This window comes from Aythya marila (assembly GCF_965140915.1).
Source record: "Aythya marila genome assembly, chromosome: 2".
NCBI lineage: Eukaryota > Metazoa > Chordata > Aves > Anseriformes > Anatidae > Aythya > Aythya marila.
The window spans coordinates 106,510,630-106,521,569 of record NC_139043.1 but is presented as its reverse complement, the minus strand read 5'-3'; positions in this window follow the sequence as shown (position 1 = coordinate 106,521,569).

Sequence of the window (10,940 nt, the reverse complement as noted above, 5' to 3'; positions counted from 1 at the left end):
CATAACATAATTACATTTCCTCTGATAACACTTCAGAGACATGGTTCAGTCTCAGTCACAAAATACAACTCCCAGTTTCCTGGGTATGTCATAGACTTCAAGACTAATTTCTAACTACCTGTTGATAGACTGAGGTTGAAAGCATCGCCTTCATTCATTTCACTGAGAGTAACTGTGGTGTGCAAAGCCACTAATTAAAAATGATAACCTAAAACAAGGCCAGAAGGGAGAGAGAACCTCTCCGTTCCCTCCTATCTCTACTTGCTTCCCATTCTTCGGTGCTGGATTCCTTAACCTTTGCCACAACTTGCTGGTAAATAGTCTGGGCTAAAATTAGATATATAGCAAAGGGTAGGTGTAACCATCTGCTGCATGTTGTTAATTCTTGATGGCCTGATAACATCTATTTTTGATGTTCTTTATTAGCTTTCTGGGGAGGAGGATAGAGGGATAGGCCTCTAGTGCCACCATCAGTGGTTTTCGATATTTGCTGCTTTTCTTCAGTTGACAGCCAGTTTTGGCACAACAGAGGGTTTTCAGAAGAACACGGTGCTTAAGATAGGGGACCATGGACACAGTCTCAGGCATGCAGTAAAAGAACTGGCATCACCCTCTGGATCTGCATTCAGTTCATTCAGTAACCTGCATGTCTTCTTTTGATGCAAATGTGGACTGTTTTCCCTGCTGTGATCTTTTTGTTGTCTTACTCCATAGTTAAATTAGAAGTAAGCAACAGACAGCCCATCCATCTTGATTGTCTGGCAAGACAAAACCTCTCCCAGGCACTGAGCACATTCAAAATCTATGCACACCACAATTATCAGTTTAGGCTGGAAATGGGCAACTGATGACACTACTAGGTCAAGCAAAAAAAAAGTACTATTTTGTTCTATTAATTGGCTGAGGAAGTACCAGCTGTACCTGCTGAGCATTCCTGTTGTTTAGAGCTAAGGAAACACAATATTCCTGTCTCTAAGTGGATTTTCAAGAGCCAGACGGCCATGTTTAGTAATATTCAAAATCATGTGAAAGCATAAATAAGTCTCAAGCAAATGCAGGTCTAGAATGACAAAAGATCAATTGCTGTGAACACCACAATGTACCGCAGCACTGTCTAATGGAACGCTGTTCCTTTAAATTGCATTATTTCAGGCAATCCTTTATTGCAGCATTTTGAAACCATCACTTCTGCTTTTTCTCATCCTGTTTTGGAGCTTCCTTTTTCTTTTTTCTCCTACAATTATCCTTCCAAAGATGGACTAAATAAACCAGAAAACTGGTTTATGGTTCGCACACATGACTCTGAGCCAGTTACTTGACAATGAGCATGTAAAAGGTGGTTCTTTAAATACAACAGCTGAAGGCCTGAGTTGCCTTTCTGATTTTTTCTATTATACATGGCTGAGCATTTTGCATCATGCACAGTTGAGCACACTGCCAATATAAACTGGGAGGAGAAAATAACTCAGAAATGAGCTCAGACTGCACAAGTTAAATGAAACTTTCATCACAAGCAAAATTTTCAAGAAATAAGGGAAAGGTTCATTAAACATTTTAAAGGTTAGTAGTAGAGACTTCCTTTCTCTTTTTCAACACAAGCTTGGCATACATTCAATTACTACTTTTCACCAGGAATCCTAATGTTTATACTGACCCCTTATTTTGGAATTCAGAGTTTGTCAAGGCTTCTTACTTTTCTCTTGTAGGTTCTCATAAAAGTTCCTTCATTTCATGTTACCAGTCACCTCTTCCTGGACTCCTCGTTGGTCATACTCAACAATTCCCTTTTTTCTCCTTGGTGCTATACATTGTCTGACACCATCCATGACAGTTAAGTGCTTCCTCCTCTAATGAACCAGATAATAAAGGAGTCCAGCTCCTGCTCCCATTAACTTGCCATCCTGGCTGCAGTGTTTCTGCCATCCTGACCTGTCTGCCCAAAACCCTTCCTAAAAAGTCTTAGGTCAGAGGTTGGACTCGATGATCTTGAGGTCTCTTCCAACCTAGAAAATTCTGTGATTCTGTGATCTGCACAAAACAGCCAAGCAACCAAGCGCTGCTACAGGTCTGGCAAGTATATTTGTTTTCAGCATCTCTGCAGTGACTCAGTGAGACAGATGTACTCTTCGGGGCTAGTGAAGTTGCATTGCCTTTTTATGAATAGCTGAGGTATTCGAAACTGCAAAACAACTTCCCAGAGGAGACAAGTGAGCCTCAGCCTGAGATTGCTCAGACCCTTCTGGAAGACTCACTGCCTGGAAATGTTAGAAGGTAAGAAATGGCAACAGCCACTGTAAATGTCAAAGAAAACTTTCTAGTCACCGGTGATACATTAAAGATCCCCATCCAGGGGGAGAACTCCATGATATTAAGCTCTCCCCAGGCATCAAGCTGCATTAAGTTGAGCGAGAGTATTTCTAACTGAAGTAGATAAATGCTTCAGCTGCTTTTAGAAAGGATCCTGAAATATTTTGTGTTTTTCAATCTAAACAGATTTATATCACAACTTGAACAAGTTAAATGAGGACGGGTAGATAAAAGGGAATGTCTGCTGGTAAAGGTGTTACTGTAAAAGACAGAGCATAGCTTCAACATGTTGCATGACTTAGATGCAAGCGTTGCTAGATACTTAGCTCAGTATTTCTAACCCAGTAGTTTGTGATGTTTGTAAGGGTCAATAAAAGATATAAAAGATGTTGAAAATGTTAAATAGAAACAGCAGCTATAGTTCATTTCTACAGGAGGTGGTTTAGAAAAGCAAATTTTAAAGCCAGGCTGCGACGTTCACAAGGCAAACACCCTTAACTGCCAGCAGCAGCTCAGCTCCTTTAAGGCAAAGGATTAAGCATAAACACATGCAGCCTGTAATTGTGGCTTGATTAGATGCCCCTGCAATACATGGTAGGAACTACTTCTGATGCAGAGAGCAAAAAGACTAGGGTCACATAACAAAAGATTTGAGTCAAAAAATAGTCATTGATGGTTTACTACGCCTGCCTTATAGGGATCTGCCTGTTTTCTACAGCCTGAACGTGCTGAGAAATTCATAGAAGGGCTCAACGGTGATAGGAAAAGTGGACACCAGTAACTGCCAGGCAAAGGACTATGGTTTTCCTTATGTAAAGCAGCACAGCTTCACTAACTTCAGTGAAACTTCCAAAGTTCACACCAGACGTGGACTGTCACATGTACCTCCAGGACCCTCTATGCATAAAGGTGAGAAAGAATAAAGGTTTGGCAAAAATTAAGTCTTTATCTACAGTACCGATGGGGAGAAATAAAACTAAGTACCCAACACTTCAAACTTGTAACTCTTACTCACATACCCCCTTCTCTCACAAACATGAATGCAGAAAGTATGCAAAAGGATGAACACCGTTTGCTAATCCCTGGATACTGCAAAGAAATATAAGTAATCCTCTGTAATCAGATCTGTATGAGGCTTCCATTTTTTCATAATAAAACATTCATGTTACAGATGCCCTGACAGATTTTACCATCTTGCCATTTTATTGATTCTTAAATAGGAAAGCTATCATACTTCTGACTGCTTCTCATGAGGAGACTAATTAGATTATTTCATCATCTGGTTCATCAAAGCAGGAAATACTTAAGTGCCACAGCTGGTCTCAGACTAAATATCTAGTACCAAGATTTTAAATGAAAACTATTACATCTTCACTGGGTAGGCATTTCATAAATGGCTAGACAGTAAAAAATGATGAAGACAACAGGTATCATCTCACATCTCAAGGCTGCAAGGGGAGCCTTAAGTCTACTAGTGCATCTGGATTTATTTGCACTTGCTTTTGCTACTACTGTCATGAAAAAAGGCTTTGCATAATGATCAGATCTGGAAAACGGGGAGCTATTTAGATTTCCAGTGAAAATTTATGACTGAGAATTTAAAACTTAGAATTAAGTTCATTTTAAGTGAATCCCTTGTTCTTGATGCAACCTTTCCAAACAGAATGCTCACCATTGCAGAGGGATCAACTGCGAGGAAGTGCATCCCCCCAGAGAGGACCAATCTCATTGTCTGGTCCACTCACTGCTCATCCTTTCCCTCTGGATTGCTGGGATATCTTGTTCTTTTGCACACACAGCTGTGCACAAAAAGCAAATCCTCCTGAAAGGAAACATATTTGCCAAAGGCAGACATATGCTCTTACTGTACTTCACCCTCTCATACTTGTGTGTAGGGGACAAGAACAGAGAAGCTGCTCCTTTAAAAGGAGAGTTTGTTCTCCATGGCAATTTGGAGTAAAAATGCTAACTATAACCAGCAGGCAGTTAGCAAAAAGCCTAGGCTTTTGAGGTCTACTTAGGACCACAAAACCAGCAGCGTGATAATGGATAAATCATTTCCTTTAAATAGCATTTTCATGAAAATTATATGTAAAAGCAGAGTCTTAGTATTAGTACAATGCCAATAGCTCGGTAACTTTGTTATGGAATAATATAATCCTGTTTCTCTTACAGACCTATAATGTTATTATGTAAATGGCTATACAAAGCCATGATTATATCAACAAAATGAAATTGTTGGGTAAGACAGTTCCCAGTCTCTGTAAACGTGGCTTTTCAGCACTATAAAAACAGAAAGTTTCCTCCTGTAATGGTAGGTCTTAATACCATTGATTCGTCCTGAATTTTTGACTTTGAGGAATATCACAATGAACCTTGAAGATCACCGGACCAAAAAAAATAATATGTGTGTAAGTTGCATCACAGAGTGAAAATTCTAACAATATTTACATTCCTCTTATGTTCTGCACTTTCTTGACCTTATTAGAAATTTAGAAATCATTGCAACTCTGGCTGCCCATTAGCTGGTCAAAAATTGTTCTTTGTAATGTAAAACCTTTTGTTGGTTTTTTTTTTTAATGAGTTAGGCTGCGGGCCTCATAAAATTTTTGATGTATTCTTTGATGTGGGGAAACATAATTTTTATGTCAGAACTGTCTCTTTGAAGTTACATGAACCAATAGATGAACCATGAACCTTGGAAAAGGACACATGCTTTCTTTCTGAATTCAGCCTAACTTCTGGAGTGCACAAAGTAATGAAATACACAAAGGCCACATAGTTAAAAAGACACACTGAACAAGTTGAGGGCAGTAACAGTGTTGTAAAAATATTTTCAATAAGCTGTCTCCTGAATTAATAGTGTATAACTGTTATAAAACAATACCGTTAAGTAAAACACTAAAATATAGCTACAAACTTCAGTTAACGGTCCTGTAAAAATCATGACCTGCATTGCTGATTTTTAACATATTACTTTATTACCAATTCTTTCCGTTTCTAGTATGAGTATAATAATGTCTCCTTCCTTTAAGCATTTGAAAAAAAAAATGTAATTTTTCTCTGTATATATTTTTCTCTTGCAATCTGCATGAATAACACAACAGTCTATGTGGATCCTCCTTTAAAAAAAATAGGGTGGTGGCTTTTTTTGTTTTGTTTTGTTTTGTTTTGTTAAAAAAAAAAAAAAAAAAAAACATGATAGGGGAAAAAGGTCAGAAATCAAATTCAGATTTCTGTACATTCTGCAACTGACCTTTAACCAGCAGCATGCAACATCTAATGTGCTAACGATGCTGGCCACAGGAACTGCGCTCGCACTTTCGTGTTGAAAAATGATGCCATCTCCAAATAGGCTGAAAGCTGGATTTTTACAGCTTGTAAAGACTTGGGCTTCTTTATGAATTCGTCAACAACAGTGGCTTATAGAAACAGGCATTGCAGTGGTAGTAGCTGTGGATTAGAATATGAAATTATAAAATTAACTCTTTATTATTCCACTGCATTTTGGGCATCACTTTCCACTTTGTCTGTTATTACATTCCCTCATTTTCTTATGCATAAACTGGTAAAGAAATGCTCTTTCAGGAGGGAAAGAGAATGGAAAAGGAAGCAGGTCTAAGACAGGCCCAGGTGAGGAATATCCCAGCAGCCCTGGGTGCTTACCAGACTGTTAGCTCCACAAGGTTCAATCTGAAGCAAATAGAGGCAATGTTACTGGCACAATGAGAATGTCTGCCTTCCCTCTCCCTCAGCAGATGTTGTTTGTTTTTCACAAACAAGAAGGAAAACTGAATAAGGGTGACCAAGATTCCAGTTAGTGATAAGCAATGTTATTATTTTATTTTTACATAATTTACTTATTGGCAGGGGAAATAAGATGACATAGGACTGTATATTTAATGTAAGGAGGAAAAAAAAATCTTACTTAAATATTTGCTTTCAGAGCATTTTATTAGTAGTATGTTAAACATTTCTATCTCCCTGGCTGATCTGATCTAAGTCACCTATATTCAGATGCACAGCTATCATTTCCTTCAGGGTCACTAAATGAGGCCTTACTCTTTTCTTCTGCCATCAAACACACAGTACAAAAAAAAAAAAAAAAAAAAAAAAAAAAAAAAAAAAAAAAAAAAAAGATAAATAAAATTCCAGTTATGGCAAATAATCCTTCTATGATACTACTATTGTGTTTATATCATTTGCTGCTAGTTATTTTCTGTCCTCATCCCTACAAATTAGGCAACAAAAGAATTAACAGAGAAGTCACAGCTTTCCCTCAAGTATCTGTCATATTTTGATGTCCTTGTGACAGCAGACAATTTCGCTATTACCACAATTTCAAGTCCTCAATTCAAAGTGTGGCCACATGGTACTTCAGATGCCCTTGGTAATTCAGATGCCTCAGACAGGCTGCCATTCGACATGCAGTGATGCTGTTGCTTGTGTTTACTAAGCAGATTCTCTTTCTTTCCTCACCTCCAACTTGTTTCTAGCCACATACTACACTCTGGTACATAGAGTTGTTTGTGCAGACAGGTGTGAAATCAACTTAAAAAAAATGATTTGGCTGAAATATTACCTACTGAAAAGGTTTATTAGCAAGAGGCACAAGGCAGCTTCAGCTCACACAGCTGCTGAAAAAAAGTGTATGTAGAGCTACAGCTTAAGAGCCTGTGCCCAGAGGAATTCACACTATAAGGCACTAAGCCTGCAAATGCATGCACACGTTTAACTACACTGCCATGAATTATCACACGCGCAGGCTCAAATCTCTAACAACACTGGGTATTCTGGAAATAAGCTTTTGAGGGCCATGGACAATTCATCCTTTGAAATTCTGTACTTCAATAAATAAACTTCATAAAACTTTCCTAGTGTCTATGTATGCAGAGAAATATATAGATAAAAATACGCCTTTTTTTTCCTTTTTTTTTTTTTTTTCCTAAAATGCATAACTTTATGGCCAAGCCTTCTCAACAGTTGCACAAAATCCAAGGACAGTCCAATAACACCAATGAAACATTGATGTAGCAAAACAAAGCTATTGATGTGAATACAGATGCTTGATCGAAGCCAATCGTTTGAGAAACAGAAGATGAAAAGGGAGAAAAGAAGAGTGAAACAATAATAACCAGAGCTTACAGAAAGTCCAGCTTATTTTTACTGAAGTTGATGGCAAACTACTAACCAAAATTTTTAAATGTTCTGAAATGAGTTATAGAAATTTCTAATTTTCTTATCACACAGAAAAGATAAAAAAATGCCATGTTTCTTAAAAAATAAACAACATTGGGATTCCCATGCTAAGGTCCCAGCAAGGTGTCCCTTTCAGATCAGTGCCTAGTTAGGCAGCTGTTACAGCATTTTAGTGATGCTAAGGCAAATTAAAGCTGTCCGAGGACCGGTGATATCAACTGCCCAACTCTCTGTGTGCTTCCTGCACTGCGGGGATGTGGCCAGGGACGTGAGAACCCACTTTGGCAGCTGCACAGCTGTGTGCTTATCATAGTTTTAAATGTTTGGGCTTTGCAAAAATACCAAGTGAAAATATATTTCCTTCATACTGTTCACTGAGAAGCTCCTCTCCCTCCTTGGGGATAACCCGTCAAGCCCAATTTAGGAGGGCTGTCTTGCAGGATCATTGTCTCCCAAAGGTCTCTGGATAAACTGCTCCATGCAAGTTGCCTCTGACAACTGAGATCCCCACTCAACTCTCCCAGCATGGTCATTTTCAACTGTTTGTTTAACATCTGCAGGCTTGAGCTTTGTCAACACCACAAGGCAGATTTCTGTCCATATGCAAGACTCGTTATAGGTAGTGGTTAGAGAGCAGATCACTCATTTCACACTACATCACAGCATGCACCTCTTCTGCCTACATCAGCCCTGGCCTAAGTACCACAGGCTTCCTCCTGATCCCTGGCTTCCTTCCCATGGGGTCAGTGTGTCACCAGGGCACATGGCTAGACCAGAGAGCATGGAACAGCAATGTGGTGCTGCTGAGCTGGGACCATCCCAAACATACATGTCAAACATGTTACTGTGGCAAGGTGCCCAAGTCCAACAAGCTCCACCAGACTGTCAGACCGTGAACGAAACACCTGCCAAGTGGGATGTCACAAGACTTCTTTCAGCACCTTAGGCAAACTTGATGCCTTGGAAATTCTCCAGCTACCTCCCATTCACCTAACCTGATCTTCAATACAAGACAAGTACAAGTAGGTCTTTAACATTATGTTGAGATTAATTAATATGACTCTTAAGGCCTAGTATCATTTTCCTCCTGTTACTTCATAATTGTCTACGTAGTTTAGAAATCAATTTTCAAAGTCAACTCTTTACTGCCACTGACACCTACCTGAGATGAATGTTATAAAGAAGAGAAACTCAGTTACTTACTTCACTTTTTAATAATGTTTGGTCTTGCAAAAGAAACTTTCCTGTTTCCACGGGACTTCACACCTAGCAATCACTATTCCAAAAACATACCTTACCCGTATAGTTCTTTTTACTTCTTAGAAGTTTAAAAATACAAGTAAAGGTCATATGCTAATTTGGTATTTCAAAATCATACTCAGACCTGAAGCTTCATGAAAGTAAGTTTGATTATGACACTTGATGTACTCTACATATAGGACTAGCTTAAAATTACTTGTTATTGGTTTATGAACTAAGTGGGGTTTTTTTTGTTTTTGTTTTGCAGTAAGACATAATTTTAAGAAGCCCTGAGTAGTAGAAAACAAAGATTTTGCTTTGATTTTTGCCAAAGATTTTTTTTTTATCATTGTCTTGCTAAAATAACAGCAGATGTAACAAATAAAGTACTTTTTGAAAATTCTTGAGCAAACACAGTTCCCATTTCACCAAACTGCCATAACAAAAATAATGTAGAACTGCAATAAAATTTCTTTTTATCTATCTTCTGTTAGTCAAATGCATAATACTTCACCTATTTTTCCTTGGAATGTGTGAATTTTTCAGTACCAATATGGAAAAGCAGATATTATTTAAAAAAAAAAAAAAAAGAAAAGAAAAAAAAAGAAAAAGGGGTGTCCTATAATTTCTGAGGAGCATTGAAGATGTGCATAATACTTAGACTGCTATTTCCCATATTCATTTCACCATTTTATCACTCTCCTCTATTCCTTCATCCTTATCTTCGCTCTTGTTCTTGCATCATTTTTACCAAGTTTGTAACCTCTTCAGAGCAGGCTGATTTTTTATGCAATGCTTGACACAATAGAGAGCAGCTTTCCGCCACAAAGCAATATAAACCAATTTATATCTATAATAGTATTCTTTTATAAAAGAAAACCACTTAGGTCTTAAATTGTCCTTTTATATTAGCAAACTTTCCTCTTCACTGATTTGGCTCAGAGGAACAGCTAGAAAAAAGTGACTATTTAAGTTACGAATTAAGCATACCAGATCGATAGTTATGTTTAAAGGATGATCCTAAAACCATCAGCTGTTAATATACCATGATATTTCTGAGTTGGTGACAAACTGAGAAGATACACTGAACTCCTGAGAGTTCCTCCTGAGAAAATCCAAGTGTTTTAGGGTGGCTGCAGCTGTAGTAGATCATCACTTCTGTCATATTCACAAGATTTTCTTTATAGCCAGAGCTGCTATAGAAAAGTGGCAGAGCAAGGAATTGTACAGTGCAGTGTTCTGTAACTACGTAAAACACAATTAGGTATTATTTAGATCTAATTCTTCAGCTTTGGATTTCCAGTCTGAGAAGCTTGCATGCTGCCCGCATGGGCCCTTCTGACTAGATAGCTTGCACATTTTAATCAAACCACATTCAAGCACCTGGATTCCCAGTAGCTGGAATTAGCTGCTCAGCTACTGTGCACTGCAGCTCAGGAGACAGCAAAAAGGGCTGGAAGTCTGCAACTTGCAAAGGGATTCCACGGCAAGGACAGGCTAAATAGGCCATCAATTCTTCAAGAGCTTGAAGGTCATTCCTTTAGAAGGGTTCTGCTGCTTAGCTCACAGGGGGAGAAAGGTAGCTTACTCATCTCCAAGACGGCTCATCCGGTGTCTTTATTTGCAATTAAAAGGTAACCTAGAGCCATTCATAAACGTGGCTGTAGAACAGACAATATTGTCATTTCTTGTGCTGTTTTAGAGAACAAATGGAAAACAAAATATGAACAAACAAGATTTGTTCCATATTTAAGGGTCACACACTCATTTAATTATGGATGGGATCAGCAATATTTAACATCTTTGTCAGTGACATGGACAGTTCGATTGAGTGCACCCTCAGCAAGTTTGCTGATGACACCAAGCTGTGTGGTGCAGTTGACACACGGGAGGGCAGGGATGCCATCCAGAGGGAGCTGGACAGGCTTGAGAGGTGGGCCTGTGTGAATTTCATGAGGTTCATCAAGGCCAAGTGCAAGGTCCTGCATTTGGGCCAGAGCAATTCCAAGTGCAAATACAGGCTGGGTGAAGAATGGATGGAGAGCAGCCCTGAGGAGAAGGACCTGGGGGTGGTGGCGGATGAGAAGCTCAACATGAGCCAGCAATGTGTTCTTACAGCCCAAAAGGCCAACCATATCCTGGGCTGCATCAAAAGAAGCATGGCCCATCAGGTTGAGGGAGGTGATTCTGCCCCT